This window comes from Vespula vulgaris, chromosome 17, assembly GCF_905475345.1.
Source record: "Vespula vulgaris chromosome 17, iyVesVulg1.1, whole genome shotgun sequence".
Classification (NCBI taxonomy): Eukaryota; Metazoa; Arthropoda; class Insecta; order Hymenoptera; family Vespidae; genus Vespula; species Vespula vulgaris.
In genome coordinates, this window is record NC_066602.1 from 2,721,716 (window position 1) to 2,735,837 (window position 14,122).

The window sequence follows — 14,122 nt, forward strand, 5'->3', positions numbered from 1 at the left end:
GCTTCGCTTTTGTACGCCATTTTTCAGACTTTGGTTCGTAATATCCTGAACCGGTCGCTCATGCTCCGGTCTTGTTCTCTGTCTCTCTGTCCGTCCACGTGGGAGCGTAAACACGATCTTACTTTCTCGTTTCCTTAATTCCCTGCGTCCGCAAACATGTTCCCATTAACTATTTTACGGTATCAGAGAAGACTACTCTGCCGGAGGATCACTGGGAATGAAAAACGTTTTCATTTTCGGTAGATAACGTTTTATCAATTAAATCTTTACGCGGTATATCGTTATCGAGATATAAATTGCAACAGTAACAGCAACAGCAGCAGCAGTAGTAGTAGTAGTAGTCATTAAATAGTTATAACACGGTCTACCTCGGTTCGTGTCAACCATTCGCGAAAGACAGCTCGAACGAGGAGAGAGTCCAGTCGTACCGCTTGTCAACCGCGAAAACGACGAAGACAAACCCGCTTCTGGATAATTGGATGAGCTCTTAAACAGTGAAAATTACCCCCGCGGCGACTTACTTATTACGCTCTCGAGTTCGCATGTCGGTATGAGAGGGAGAGAGGGGGAGAGAGAGAGAGAGAGAGAGAGAGAGAGAGAAAATAAGGGAACAGGCAAGGACGGGGGTGCAACGAACGAACATCGTCGCCGGTTTGTATTATAATTTCAAGCTACGATTACTTTACCTTTTGTCCCTTGACAGGCGAGAGCCTCCCGGTCAAAGCTCAAAAGCTTACTTATTATTTTTGGTCAAAGTCAGCAGCAACATCCCGCTCCGGTGGTATCACGAGCGGCGGCCTGTCGTGGTGCGGGCTTCCTAAAGCGACGAACCTTTTTCCAGGTGTTACGCCAAAGGGGTAATCTCAACGAACGCGTTTTAGCAGTCTCTTCGTAAAAAGTCCGACGATATATATATATATATATACATATATATACACATATGTATGTATAATTTACACTCTCTTAAATCATAACACAGAAACGTTTTGAGACCTTTGTTATACCATATCGTTGGAGTTAGAGACAAGTAAATTCGTTTTACGTGAAATAGATGGAAGGTAAAGGAAGAAGAGCGAGCGAGCGAGCGGGCGAGCGATAGGGAGAGGGTAAAGACGTTGAACGTGATTCGATTCTGGATCATCGTAGGATAACGGCCTTTCCTCTTAAGTCCACACGACATTGAATTGCAGAAACGAAGTAAACGAGCTCCGCAGACGGTTACAAAGCGCAACTATATCACGGACCGCTGATCTTAGGTTTAACCCTCGACGAAGAGAGGAGGTCCAGATTCCGCCCACGGTGTATTCAATTTGAGCGGAGCGAATTGCAGATTCTCACCGGCTGCCCGCGGGCTTATTATCGCACTTTACCGGCTCGAAACATCGGGCGAAATTGCGCTCTCTCTCTCTCTCTCTCCATCTTTATCGAGATATACTATTCTACGATCGTTTCGAAGCGAGATTTACAAGTGAGTACGGATTCGATCCATAAATTTCCTCCAGCGTGGATTCTAAGTCTCTCTCTCTCTCTCTCTCTCTTTCTCTGTCACGGAACCAAGACAGAGAGATCTCGATAAAGCTCGGGACACGATATATCCCTATAAAAACAAACGTACGTCGCGTAACTAAACCCGATCGAAAAGAATAAGGGATAGATTCGATCGTTCCTTAATCGCTCGAGAAAATAAAGAAGAAACTGGGACGGAAAGCGGGGGAGGCCGATATGCACGATCGCGAGAAAAAGGTATGGTACAGGGTTATTAAAAATGCCCTGAAATATCCGACGGATTAAATCGTCTCATTTGCATAAGATACGTTCACCGTAAACACGAATTTATGGATATGCGAACGTATAGATTCGAGACCGAACGAGATAACTGCTAATAAAGGCTCATCCTGGCAGCAAATAATGAGGGGGTCCCCTGGGTGGCGTGGCGCCACGATATCCGACTAAATATCTCGCATGAGCTTATATACGCTATGCTACATTATTGCCATCCTATACGTTATAAACATTCTTTATTCGATTTCTTCCTAGTATTATCCTCTTGTTGTTTGACCTGGCTATAAGCCAATAATATCTCCTTTTCCTCTTTTACCAACAATGACGATTCTCTCTATGGGAAAGTGTATATAACGAAATTTTTGGGATCTTTTTCGATACTCTCGCGTTGCAAGCGAATACGGGAAGATCGTTTATATACTCTACGAGAACTCGTGAGCGAACAAAAATGCTCGGGATATAATTAATGATTCCTTCGAATCGGATTATTATTTGAAGAACGATAACGGTAACGATGAAAAGACTTTGGCGAGAAGTCAAAGCCGTACCGTAAATACCGATCGTCTGTCCCTCCGAAAGAAGAGTCGTGCCATAAGCGAGAACGCGTACGGAGAGAAACGAGAAAATATTTTCGTAGGCCATCGTCCGATCGTTCGGCCAGAACTGTCGCCACGCGAAAGACAATAAAAGCGTGTAAATGTTCGCCGGTTATACGGTACAGGACGTGCGACGATAAATTAATCCGACACATTGCCGATTTCCATTCTCGCGTACGATACCGACCGAATTCATGGGCGCTTTTTTTTTCTTTTATTTTCTTTCTTTCTTTCTTTCTTTTTTTTTGCTTTTTTCTCATTTCTTTCTCTCTTTCTTTCACTCACCCTCGCGGCTCGCCACTTATCCCTAATTTATTGGAATTACATCCGGTCACGCGAAAAAAAAGAAAGAAATAGCCCTCCTTTCCTCTACTTTCTCATTCGCTCTATCGAACGAAACTCGAAACTACGAAATTCCTATGACATTAGATTCTTCATAGATTTCATTTTGCTCCTTCACACGTTGTAATAACAATTCCGTCGATTATAAATTTTTTTCGATAAAATTCGAAGGATAAGTATCGCTCTAAGGAAAATACCTAAATGCAATATTCTCTCGGCTAAACCGAGAAAGTTAAATCTACGATTTCCAATACTACGCCGGTATAAATATCGCGGGAACGACGTTCTCCGTGCGCGAGAGGGCAAAGGTTTAAATTATAATTCCGATCGAAAACGAACGAGGCGGCTTAAGAAAATTAATAGTCTGCAGGGTCTCGTTAATATACAAGGCTGCCGAGCACGCTCGGCGGTAGCAACGGCAGCTACTCCAACGCGAGCGTAGTCAAGCTTTTATATACAACCTTGAAGTCGCGCTGCGCTCCAATCTATGGAGAAGCAAACGTAATGCCGTGCTGTAGATATCGCGAATGAGCGAGAGAGAGCGAGAGAGAGAGAGAGAGAGAGAGAGAGAGAGAGAGAGAGAAGGAAAGAGTCTCGCGAGTTCCACGTGTGTATCGAACTGGTTTATCGATAAAAGGAAATCGTAGCATCGGGAACTTTATGCCGACTATACGCGTAACGAAACGGTCGAATGAATAAGTAACTACTCCGTGACACACCGTTCCCATGTAAACCCTCGAGACGTCCAACCCCTCCTCGAAACGCCATAACCTTTTCTCTGTAACGTAAGATATCCTTTCGATGACTGGGAAGGATCTCGAAGGAAAGAAAAAGAAGAAGAAAGAAGAAGAAAAGAATATACGAGAAAGGAAGAAGAAGACGCGCAAACTATTATCTTCGCGAGCTTCTACGTAAATACTCATACGAGTTGAGATTTTATTTATCTTGCGATCCTGTAGATAACGTTTCATGCGCGACCGGTCTCCTCCTCCCTTCTCTCTTTTCTCTCTTTTTCCTACCTCTTTTTCTCCTTATTACTTTTAACCGAACACGAGCTCAAATTTCTCGGTCCGCGTCGAAGATCTCAGAGAAGAAGACCGGGTTACACGCGCCTTTTGTCCTATATTAAGAATCGAGGAAAGCATATTTGGACGAACCACCAGCATCGAGATGACGGGCGCTAATGAAACTATAATCATCGCAGTTTACGTTCGTCCAGTTTGTGTCGATGCAATGACCCCTTCGTGAACGACCGAGCTGGTCTTTTTTAATTGGATTGTCGTATCGTTCCTGAGAATTTTATATCGCACGACATTGCCCGGTTCTTACTGTTCCTCTCGGATTCGAACTCGAGGTTTGCGACGACGTCATTCAGATCGAGATAATCGATAAGGTCTTTGCGAAGGGCTAGCTAACGCTTCCTTTAAGAGGAAAACGTACGAGGGTGTTCCTTTGGATCGGGGGTTGTCCCGTTGTATCTTGGTGCTATTAACGGGAACAATACCGGAACCGGTCTAGGATATATCCTGTCCTTAACGCCTTTCTCTCTCTCTCTCTCTCTCTCGATCTGTCTCTCTTCTTTTCTCCGTTTTCTCCCATCTTGCCCGTCCCTTTCACCCTTCGAGCTACCGGAGAGCCTCGAGAGGCCGATGCTTTTTCTCCTTGGCAATTTATCAAGACGCTCCAATGTTTTTGTAACTGTCAAAGTATGCCGTGTATTGTGTGCGCTCGTATACCCGTATGTTCCACGTGTGGGCAGTGGACACATACGCGAAACCATACGGCGCATCCGGTGCGTGGCAAAGCGATACGAGCGGTGCTCGGAAGGACTTTCGCTAATTCGTTCTTGCGAAAAATTGCAGGATCGTCGGCGTGGGACAGCCGAGCTCGTGAACACGAGCATGAATTCGACGCGTTGCTGAACGTCGCCCGTCTGGATGACATTATTAGGAAGACTACGAGCGAGAGTATCCGTGGAGTCGCGTTCATTAATTCCTCTTTCTCTTTCTCTCTTTTTCTCTGTGTATATGTGTGTGTGTGTGTCCGGTCGAGCGAAAATCCTCGATCTTTTTTTCGTATCTTTTAGAGACAAATACCTACATTGACAGTTGTATATACGTAATGTACATATTTGCTTGACGGTGGGCGTAACCGACAATAGCTCGACAGAGCAACGGCAGCAGCAGCAGCAGCAACAGCAGCAGCAGCAGCAGCAGCGAGCTTCCTCCGAAGTAATTTATATATTTTCTTTCGTCCGATATTTGTCATCAAAGAGTGGCCATTAGTAGAAGAGCAGAGTAGAAGAAGAAAGGCCTCTGGGAGACACAGCGGGAGGCATTAGACCGTGGCTCCCATTAGCTCCGCCGGGTTTTTCTCTCGAAAGGAAATTAATGGCGCTCGATTCTCCGCTCGAATTCTGGCTCTAGCTCTGCTCGTATATTCGATCACGATTATTCTTAAGAACTAAAGGACGACGCGATCGTTCTCGTCTATTATTCGTTATCGTTCGACGAATAAATATTTCAATGTTCTCTCGTGATACGTTCCTCGTGATACCGATATAGTTCGGTAAGAATGAAAGTTTTCGAGTTTGCATTCGTTCCATCGATCGATGACGTTTACGCATCGATCAAAGCAGAATAGGTTTTATAGCGAGCTATCGATCAACTGGGACGTCAGCGAAAGCGTCGAGTTTAAGTGCTGGATCGCACGAGCCGACGTCGTTCTCGCACGTACGAGCCCGCAGTTGGGAACCACGTGAGTGGCACGTGACTAAGAGGATGTAGCAATTATATCTCGACTGCAGCCTCTCCTCAGGCTTTGCTCTCTACCAGCGGCAACGCCAGCACCCTTGCCATCGCCATCGTTCCTTCCTTCTTCTCTTATCTCTCTGTCTCTCTCTCTCTCTCTCTCTCTCTCTTCTTCTTCTTTTTCTCTCTTTCTCTCTTTCTCTTTCTTTACCCGTAGGCAGCCGCCTTCGCGGCGCAACAATTAACGTGACTTCGCGATATCAAAAATGAGCCTTCCCCGAATCTGAAAACTGCTGGCTACTCATCAAAGGCTGCCGCAATAAATCCTTATTGCCAAGCGGATCGAGCACTCCTCGGTCTTCCTCGAACGCATTGACGTTTCGTCTTTTTCTTTTCTTCCTCGTTCCTTCTCGATCGAGAAGACGCTATCGGTCGAAAATATGAAAGAAAGAAAATATATGTACAGGAAATAAGAAAGAGAAAAAAGACTCGACTGTTTCTTCCTGCGTTCAATGGAAAAGTCAATGGGCAGAGAGACTGAAACAGAAAGAAAAGAGAGAGAGAGAGAGAGAGAGAGAAATTCGTAAAGCACGATCGCAAACTAGGGAGCATCTTCTCGAAGCCGATTCTCTAGGTAATAACCTTACGAACACGTAGATAAACTCACGTCAGACTCTGGTACACGGCAGCCACCCCGTTCTATAAGCTGCGCGCACGTCTACTATAATTATCCTCGGGTAATCACGACCCACACCACTGCTTTACGTTGGGCGCTTACCGCAGTCCGGCCACCGTATTCCGCAAAATTAGTATTTCCATTCCCCAAGAAGAAGAGGAGTGAGAAAGAAAGAGAGAAAGAAAGAGATAGGACAAGAGAGAAAGAGAGAGAGAGAGAGAGAAAACGAAGAAGGATTCGAAAGAGAAGGAAGGAATAAAAAAGAGGAGAGAAAAAGGAGAAACCAAGAGAAGCGACCGACCACCGGTCGGTCCTCGATTTCACGTTCCCCACCCTCCTGCCGGCGCACGGCAACGTGTTTATTTTTGCAATTTGCTCGCTACGTCGAAGACCGACAATTAGATTTCCTGAGGTCGTTCGGCTACCGTATAAGTGCAAACCTTTCTTTCTCTCTCTGTCTCTCTCTGTCTTACTCTCTCTGTATCTGTCTTTCTCTCTTTCTCTTTCTCTTTCTCTTTCTCATTGTCTTTCTATCTTTCTCGCTTCTACAAAGATCGGGCCCTCAGATCCGTAGGTCCCAAAGGGTCCCGGCAAATGCACCGTAGGAAATAGCTTGAGGAGGACCACCTACACCTGCCTCCAAAAGGTAATTCCTCATTCTCTTATCTCTTTCTTCCTTCCTTCCTTTCTTCCTTCCTTCCTGTCGCGAAATTAGCAGCTGCGGACCTCTCTTTTTCTGGCGTTATACTATTTCCACGATACCGTTGTGAAATTCTCTTTTCGCTATTCGTAAAATGGGGACCTATCGAAGTATGAAAGAAGAAAGAGAAATATTGGAAGACAGAGAGGAAGAGAGAGAGAGAGAGAGAGAGAGAGAGAGAGAAAGAGAGGAACAACGGAGGTCACGAACTTGCACGAACGGCTCGAAGCCGTGAATTCGTGTCTTTGTCTCTTCGATGAAGGGCGGCCGCGGTAGATATCTCTCAGGGTATACGCGTACGCGGTTTGAGGTGGAGGCACTAAATCAAGGCCCCGCATGCTTTGGATGGCGTCTAACAAATGAGCCAATGACAACCAGCCCGGCTTTGGCTCGGGCTTGCCTTCCCTCCCCCTCTCTGTCTCTCTCTCTCTCTCTCTCTCTCTGTTTCTCTTCTTCTTCTTCTCTTCTTCTTCTTCTTCTTCGGTTCGCTTTCTCTTTCTCTCGCTCGCAGCAACAAAACGATAATATATTTGAGAGTGAGGGAGAGAGAAAGAGAGAGAGAGAGAGAGAAAAAGCACAGACGGGATCCGGACGGATCGAGAGGATACTATACACCGTTTGGAAGTCTGCGTGGTGGAAGGATGATCGAGGTTAAGGAAGAAGAAGAAAGGAAAGAGAAGTTGGCGGCGGAGGAAAGGGTAGGTGAGCCTTTTACACGTCACCGAGAACTAATACCCCGACGTGCGCTAATGACGGCCAATAATTTAAAATATGAATTTGTATAAATCACCGGTAATCGTTAATTTCTCGGAATGTTAGATCGGCTTCGGTCCATCAGACACAGAGAAAAAGAGAGAGAGAGAGAGAGAGAGAAAGAGAATGAGATAAGAAACGGGAGAGGTACGAAGAGAAGGGAGGATAGCGGTCTTTGAGGTCTTCGTGGAGGTCATTTGTGCCAGGGCCTAGATTAATTGGATTAATTAGGCATTACGGTGCCCCGGAGCACGACGGTGCATTAGTCGGAGACTTCGACGGTACACTTCGTAAGAAAAAGGTTTAAACTTGACCTTCCAGAGGGTGTAGGTAGGGAGATAGGTAAAGTAGTGGTGAGATACCGAAGAAAAGATTCGCGGATAGTATTAGTTTCTTCTTGTCGGTATGTTGGTTAGAAGATTCGCACGATTATTATCCAAAAATGGGATTATAGAGAAATATCCTGAGTTCCAATCGAGCGCGCTGCTCGAAGTCGTTAAAAACCGGACCTCCTTAGTCGGAGATGATTCTCGATGGGATCGAGATGGGCACGGTTTCCAACTCCCATCCCCCTCGATTTGTCTAAAAGCGTGTCCCTTTACGAGCGTTGGAACGTAACGCGACAAACGCCCGTCGAATCCTCCTCGCCGCTGCTCGTGTGCTCTCAAACCTCACCAATCTTTTTCTGTTGCATGGTCAAAAGTCATTACCGGCCACGAAATTTGACATGGTTTTTACTCTTGTTGCGCGCAACAAGGAGAGAGAGGAAGAGAGACATACGGAGAAAGAGAGAGAGAGAAATAGAGAGACTGTGTGTGCTTGTGTATGAGTGGAAAGAAAGAAAGGAAAGAAAGAAAGAAAGAAAGAAAGAAAGACAGACAGAAAGATAGAGAAAGAGAAAGAAAGAAAGAAAGAAAGAAAGAAAGAAAGAAAGAGAGAGAGAGAGAGAGAGAGAGGGCGAACGTTCGCCTATAATTATTTCCACATCTATCACTCGGCACCGGCAATGGCCAGCCACGGCTATGGCTCGAAGATTGAAGATCGGCTCGGCTGAAAAAAATGAGACGCGAAACCGGGGCCCCATTTGAGCAATAGCGCGGGGAAAACGAGGTAGAGAACGGAGAGGCGATGATAGAGAGAGAGAGAGAGAGAAAGAAAAAGAGAAAGAAAGAAAGAGAGCGAGGTATAAGCCGAGAGAAAAGAAAAAAAAGAGAAGACGACGACGACGACGACGACGACGACGACGACGACGACGACGAGGAAGAAGAAGGAGGAGGTAAAGGAGGAGGAGGAGGAGGAGGAGGAGAGAAAGAGTCGAAGGAGAGAGAATGGATCTATACGCGCGGTCCTCTGAATACCGCACAGTTTCCCCTTGTTGAACGAGAGGACGACGGAGAGACGACGATGGAGATGACGGCGAGGACGCTCACGAAAGGCTTCGATGACGTATGGTTCGCAGAAGTGGGAGGAATAAAGAAAGACTCCTTTAAGGGAGGAAAGATCGTACCTGAGGCCTGTCTTCTTCCTCCGTCGTCGTCGTAGTCATAGTCGTCATTGGGATTAAAAAAGGTGTCATTGTACTTCGAGAAGAAACGAAAAGATCATTTGGGACTATACGATTCCGAGGATTTTCCCTTTCTCTTTTTTTCTTTGTATTCTTTTTATTTATTTATACGTTTCTTATTTATCTATCGATCGATACAACATCATCGTACTCGATAAATATTTCGTACGACTCTGACGTCGGATACTCAAGATCGAATAATTACGATTTATTTTAGAGAATGATCTATCGGAGATTGGTTGTGAAAATTCTTACAAATTCTTATCGGCGCATCGAATAAAATTTGTTTCGATCGTTAAATGAAATGACGGGGTATGAGAGAAATAAAGAAAAGGGAGCATGTATCGCTTCTATGAAATTTAGGTGGTTAAACCTATCTATAGAGAGAACTTGGTCTTGGAAGCTTGGCGAGCAGCCACCATTATGCAGATGATAATTAGAATGCGTTGGCGCGTGTCTCAATATATCTACACGGTGTTATACTTTGGTGTAGGACTATACGACGCTGTACCCTTCCCGATTTCGTCGTAGTCGTAGTCGTCGTAGTCGTCGTAGTCGTCGTAGTCGTCGTAGTCGTCTTCATCGTCTTCATCTTCGTCGTCGCGACGCTAGGAAGAGATAGATCCTCCAGTCTGTATAGTTTCCGTCTGTATATAACGCGACTACCGGACTTCTCGGCGTTTACTTCGTCGATGTACACCGAATTCCAGACGATTCCAGCTTTCGAATAAATTAACTGACTCACTGAGCGTGCTTTACAGAAGGGAAACAGATGCTCTGTCGACGATCTTGAACGGTACTCAAATTATTGGGAGTAAGGAACGAGCGATGGTTAAGATAAATCTTTGCTTATAGAATTTATCGATCTAATCGAATTAGAAATCTCTCTCTCTCTCTCTCTCTCTCGCTCTATGTGTGCCTGTCTTCTCTACATACATTAGATAATATTCTTTAAATTTCTCATGTATATACATACATTGAATAATATTATTAAAATTTTTCTTTTATTAATATAGTATATTAATTTTTCGAAATTGATAACGAGTAAGTCTTAGCGGGATTTTGCAAGAAAGGTAAAAAGGGTAGAAGAGATAGTGAAGACCAATGCCTTCGACAGAAGCATCGCGTGACGAGTTTGGCAAAGAGCGTAGTAGTATTCGCTTTGAAGAGAGAACGAATTGATTCAGGAAAGCGTTGAAACTCGGTCTGATTACCCGGACGAACGGGCTGGCTTTACTCGTTTCGCGTATGTGCTTGCTTCTCTTCTCGTATAAAGCTAAGAGAGAGATAGAGAGAGAGAGAGAGAGAGAGAGAGAGAGAGAGAGAGAGAGAGAATAAGAGCAGATCCCAACCGTAATTCGCACGGTAAGTTTTAATATCGAGTTTCGGTATCGAATGCCATGCCAGAAGAAGTGCGTTTGTTCGTTGGAAAAAGGAGAAGAGGATGGAGGTTCTTACAAGTAGGAAGACTCGGCTTCGAATCGCTCAGAAAATGAGAGTAAAGGAAAGAGAAAGAGAGAAAGAGAAAGAGATAGATAGATAGATCGAGAGAGTCGCGATATCTTGTTTCTTTAATAAACGGAAACGGAACGTAATCGTATTATTTGTTTCTACCTTTAAGAATTTTACCCCTCGGCTTAATACCCTTCTCAGCGATAAGAGAAAGAGAGGGGAAGAGCAAGTAGAAGGAAGAGAAAGATCGAGACAGGCGTAAGGATCTTTCGAGCGGTTTGAACGTTGTCGGTGAAAAGAAGAAGAGGAAGAAGAAGAAGAAGGAGTAGAAGGGGGTAGAGGGGTAAAGGAAGAAGGATTCGAAGAGGATGTAGAGAATGGAAAGAATATTTAAGAAGGGTATTAAGATCCCTCTCTTCTTCTTCCCCTTGCCATTCTATCCGTGTATGGATGAGAAAGTATTAACGTTGTACATAATTTGCGAGTACCCCAAATGAGTTTTGAAATATAGAAAATATTTTATCTTATTGCTCCCTTTCTCTCTCTCTCTCTCTCTCTCTCTCTCTCTCGCACGCGCGCGTTTAGATAAGACGTGTCCCAGATGTACGATGAAGTGAAATTTGAAAATGGATTTGTTTGTGCGTTCGTCTGTTGCAGAGATGGAAGAAAAAAAGAAAGGTACATAATCGTCGGAAGCAGGAAGAAAAGGAAGGAAGAAAAGAAGAAGAAGGAGTCGCGGCTTACGGTGAAGCATAAAGCCCAGGACTAATTCCACGAGTCGTTCCCGCTGCGATATTCTTATCGAGAATAGCCGCGAGAACGTTTCGCGATCGTTGAATGGCTCACCGCGGTGCATAGAAGTCAGGTGTCGAGGCGGGGATCCGAAGAGAAACGCATTAACAGGTGCTGTGCTCCGGGTAATAGCCGATGTATCATTGCCACGGTAGGTCGAGAACGCTCGATAGCTTCTCCTCGAGAAGAGAACTCGCATAACCTATGATGGAAAGGAAACATGTGTTTCCTATTGGAATTCTTTTGGACGGTTCTTCTTTCGTTTGATCGATATTTCTTTGAGAATCGTCAGTTGGTCGATGAATCGTTTCTTATCTCAATCAGGTATACGTGTTTATATGTATGCATATACGCGTATATATATTCTTCCTCTTTTCGAACACTATATCTATTTAAATCTATCTCTTTTCTCTTTTTCTCATTTTCCTATTGATTTTTATATATTTTCTTCGAAGAGTATATATTTTATTATACATTTTCTTTTTATATATATATATATATATGCTTCGTCTTTTCGAATACTACGTCCATTTAAATCTATAGCTTTTCTCTCTTTCCCATTTTCCTAGAAATTTGTATCAATTATCATACGATTTTATCGATAAGATAAATAAGACGGAGTATATATTTTCTTTGTCTCTCACAGACGATATCGAACGTACTTTAAGCGTTCTACCCTTCCAACCGCACGAGAGGGAAACCCATAAAGCATTTGACCACGAACGAGGGTGACAGGCACGAGAACGTGGCGGAGAAACTCGCGGCGATGTTTCATCGAGCTTCCGAGCAAAACTTACTTCTACGTTACACGTAGTCGGATCTTCGCGAGTCGGCTACCAGTGAAAGGAAAGGAGGAGAGAAGGTAAGGAGAGGGAGACCAAATCAAGTTCGGTTAACGATTACAAATTGGGTTGCCCGATCGGGGACCTATTCCCGGATTAATAGTGCGATAAATAATCGAAAGCTGATTACCGGGAGCAAGGCAACTTGTACATTGCTGGAAGAAGTATCAACGTGAAAGGGAAAGGAGTTGAGAACGAGAAAGAAAGAGACAGAGAGATAGAGATGTGAGAAAAAAATTATTCAAAGACAAAATCTCTTTTCTGTTCGCACTTAAGATTATCCGTACAAAACGTGTAAGAAGTAGAATCTCAAATAAGATAAGGTCGATCGGAAAACGTGATACGTGACGAATAACGCGAGACGATCGTTTCGTTCGAAGAATAATAGACGCGTAATAACTTGAGATTCGACGATTACGATGGGTCAGAAACGTTCGTTTATTCTTCTCGTTTCGGAGTAAAATCTCTTTTTCAAGAAATTGTATCGGCGCGTCGCAATGTAGAATCTCCTTTAAGGTGTCATCCTTCGCGACTGGCGATAGGCCGTGGCTGGTTTTAAGTTATACCCACGTGGAACGTAAACCCGTAAACGTGCGCTCGCGGCCAACATATTACGCGCATTAATTCCCGGCGCTTGACGTGAAAGGCGATTCGTAATACGCGAGCAAAAGCAGAGAGAGAGAGAGAGAGGGTGAGAAGAAGAGCAGAGTAGGACAGGAGGAAGAGAGGGAAAGAGAAGACACGTGAACTGCCGTCGTCGTCGTCGTCGTCGTCGAGGAAAGAGGAACAGAGAGGAATATGACGGTAGTTGATTCTCTCTTTCACCATCTTCTTCCTATCTCCGTCTCACAATCCTATAACAAGATCGGTAGGTCCACGTCCGATAGGTGCATACAGGTCTGAGGATTTCTCGGTAATTATAAACTTAGATTCCAGTAAATATTCCCGTCAACCTGGGACGGCGCTAATTTATGAGATCAAGAGGAACGGTGTATTTTCGAATGAGATAGTCTCGAACGATCGCGAATACGGCTTCTGTCCTTACAGTTTTAGAAAATTAGTTAATCGTCGTTATATTATTAAGCAAATTGACGAAGAATCGTCGAATTTTTTTTTCTTTTCTTTTCTTTTTTTTTCTTTATTTTTTTAACGATCGTAATCGTAAAAAAAGATTATAGGTAAAAGTAAGCAAGGATCCAACCGATAAGTTTTCAAACACGTACTTACAACAAACAATCGTATCGACCATGGCAATTCGATTAGCACCCTGGCGTTTATTCGAATGCGACATTATATCGGCGTAGCGTAACTCGAATCGAAATTAAAGTCGAATACACGAGAAGGAAAAACTAGCAAAGGTGATTTGTCGATTCGTTTTGGCGTCCGCGGTGGTCGCGCTTGATGGACCACCCGTCGTCCATCGTTACGATCGCTACCAAGGACGTTGGAAAGGGAATCACCGGTTAGTAAGACCCTTCGAGGAATCCGTTGAGTAGATCGAGAGGTAGAGAGAATGAAGAAGACGATTCGTTTGGGGTTGGATAATTTCGGCGAACTTGATAGCGTTCGTTATTTCTCTTACGATCAATCTTATCTCTATCTTGTTTCTTTCATACGAAGATTATGGACCTATTGATCGACGTAATCAAAATTGCTTTCTTTTTCCTTTCTCTTCTTTTTTTCTTTCTACAAGAAAATTCTACCTTCGAGTAACATATACGTACGTAAAATATTATACGACGTTACGTAAATTCAACTTTACGAATGAATTAATTCGCTCATTAATAACTTTTATTAATTCGATGAGATAACATATAAATTTGATTTTACAACATTAATATCGGAAAAGGATACTATTATAGAATATTTTAAT

The 14,122-nt window shown here is 43.9% G+C and overlaps 1 long non-coding RNA gene across 1 annotated transcript in view; it reads left to right on the forward strand.

Moving 5' to 3' along the window:
* LOC127069942 (uncharacterized) overlaps window positions 1–14,122 on the forward strand; it is a 52,257-nt gene that overhangs the window by 19,388 nt on the left and 18,747 nt on the right. Inside the window, exons 3-4 of the long non-coding RNA XR_007783795.1 lie at window positions 11,273–11,532; window positions 12,054–12,269. This is a non-coding gene — a long non-coding RNA (uncharacterized LOC127069942). The remainder of the gene's footprint in view (window positions 1–11,272; window positions 11,533–12,053; window positions 12,270–14,122) is intronic.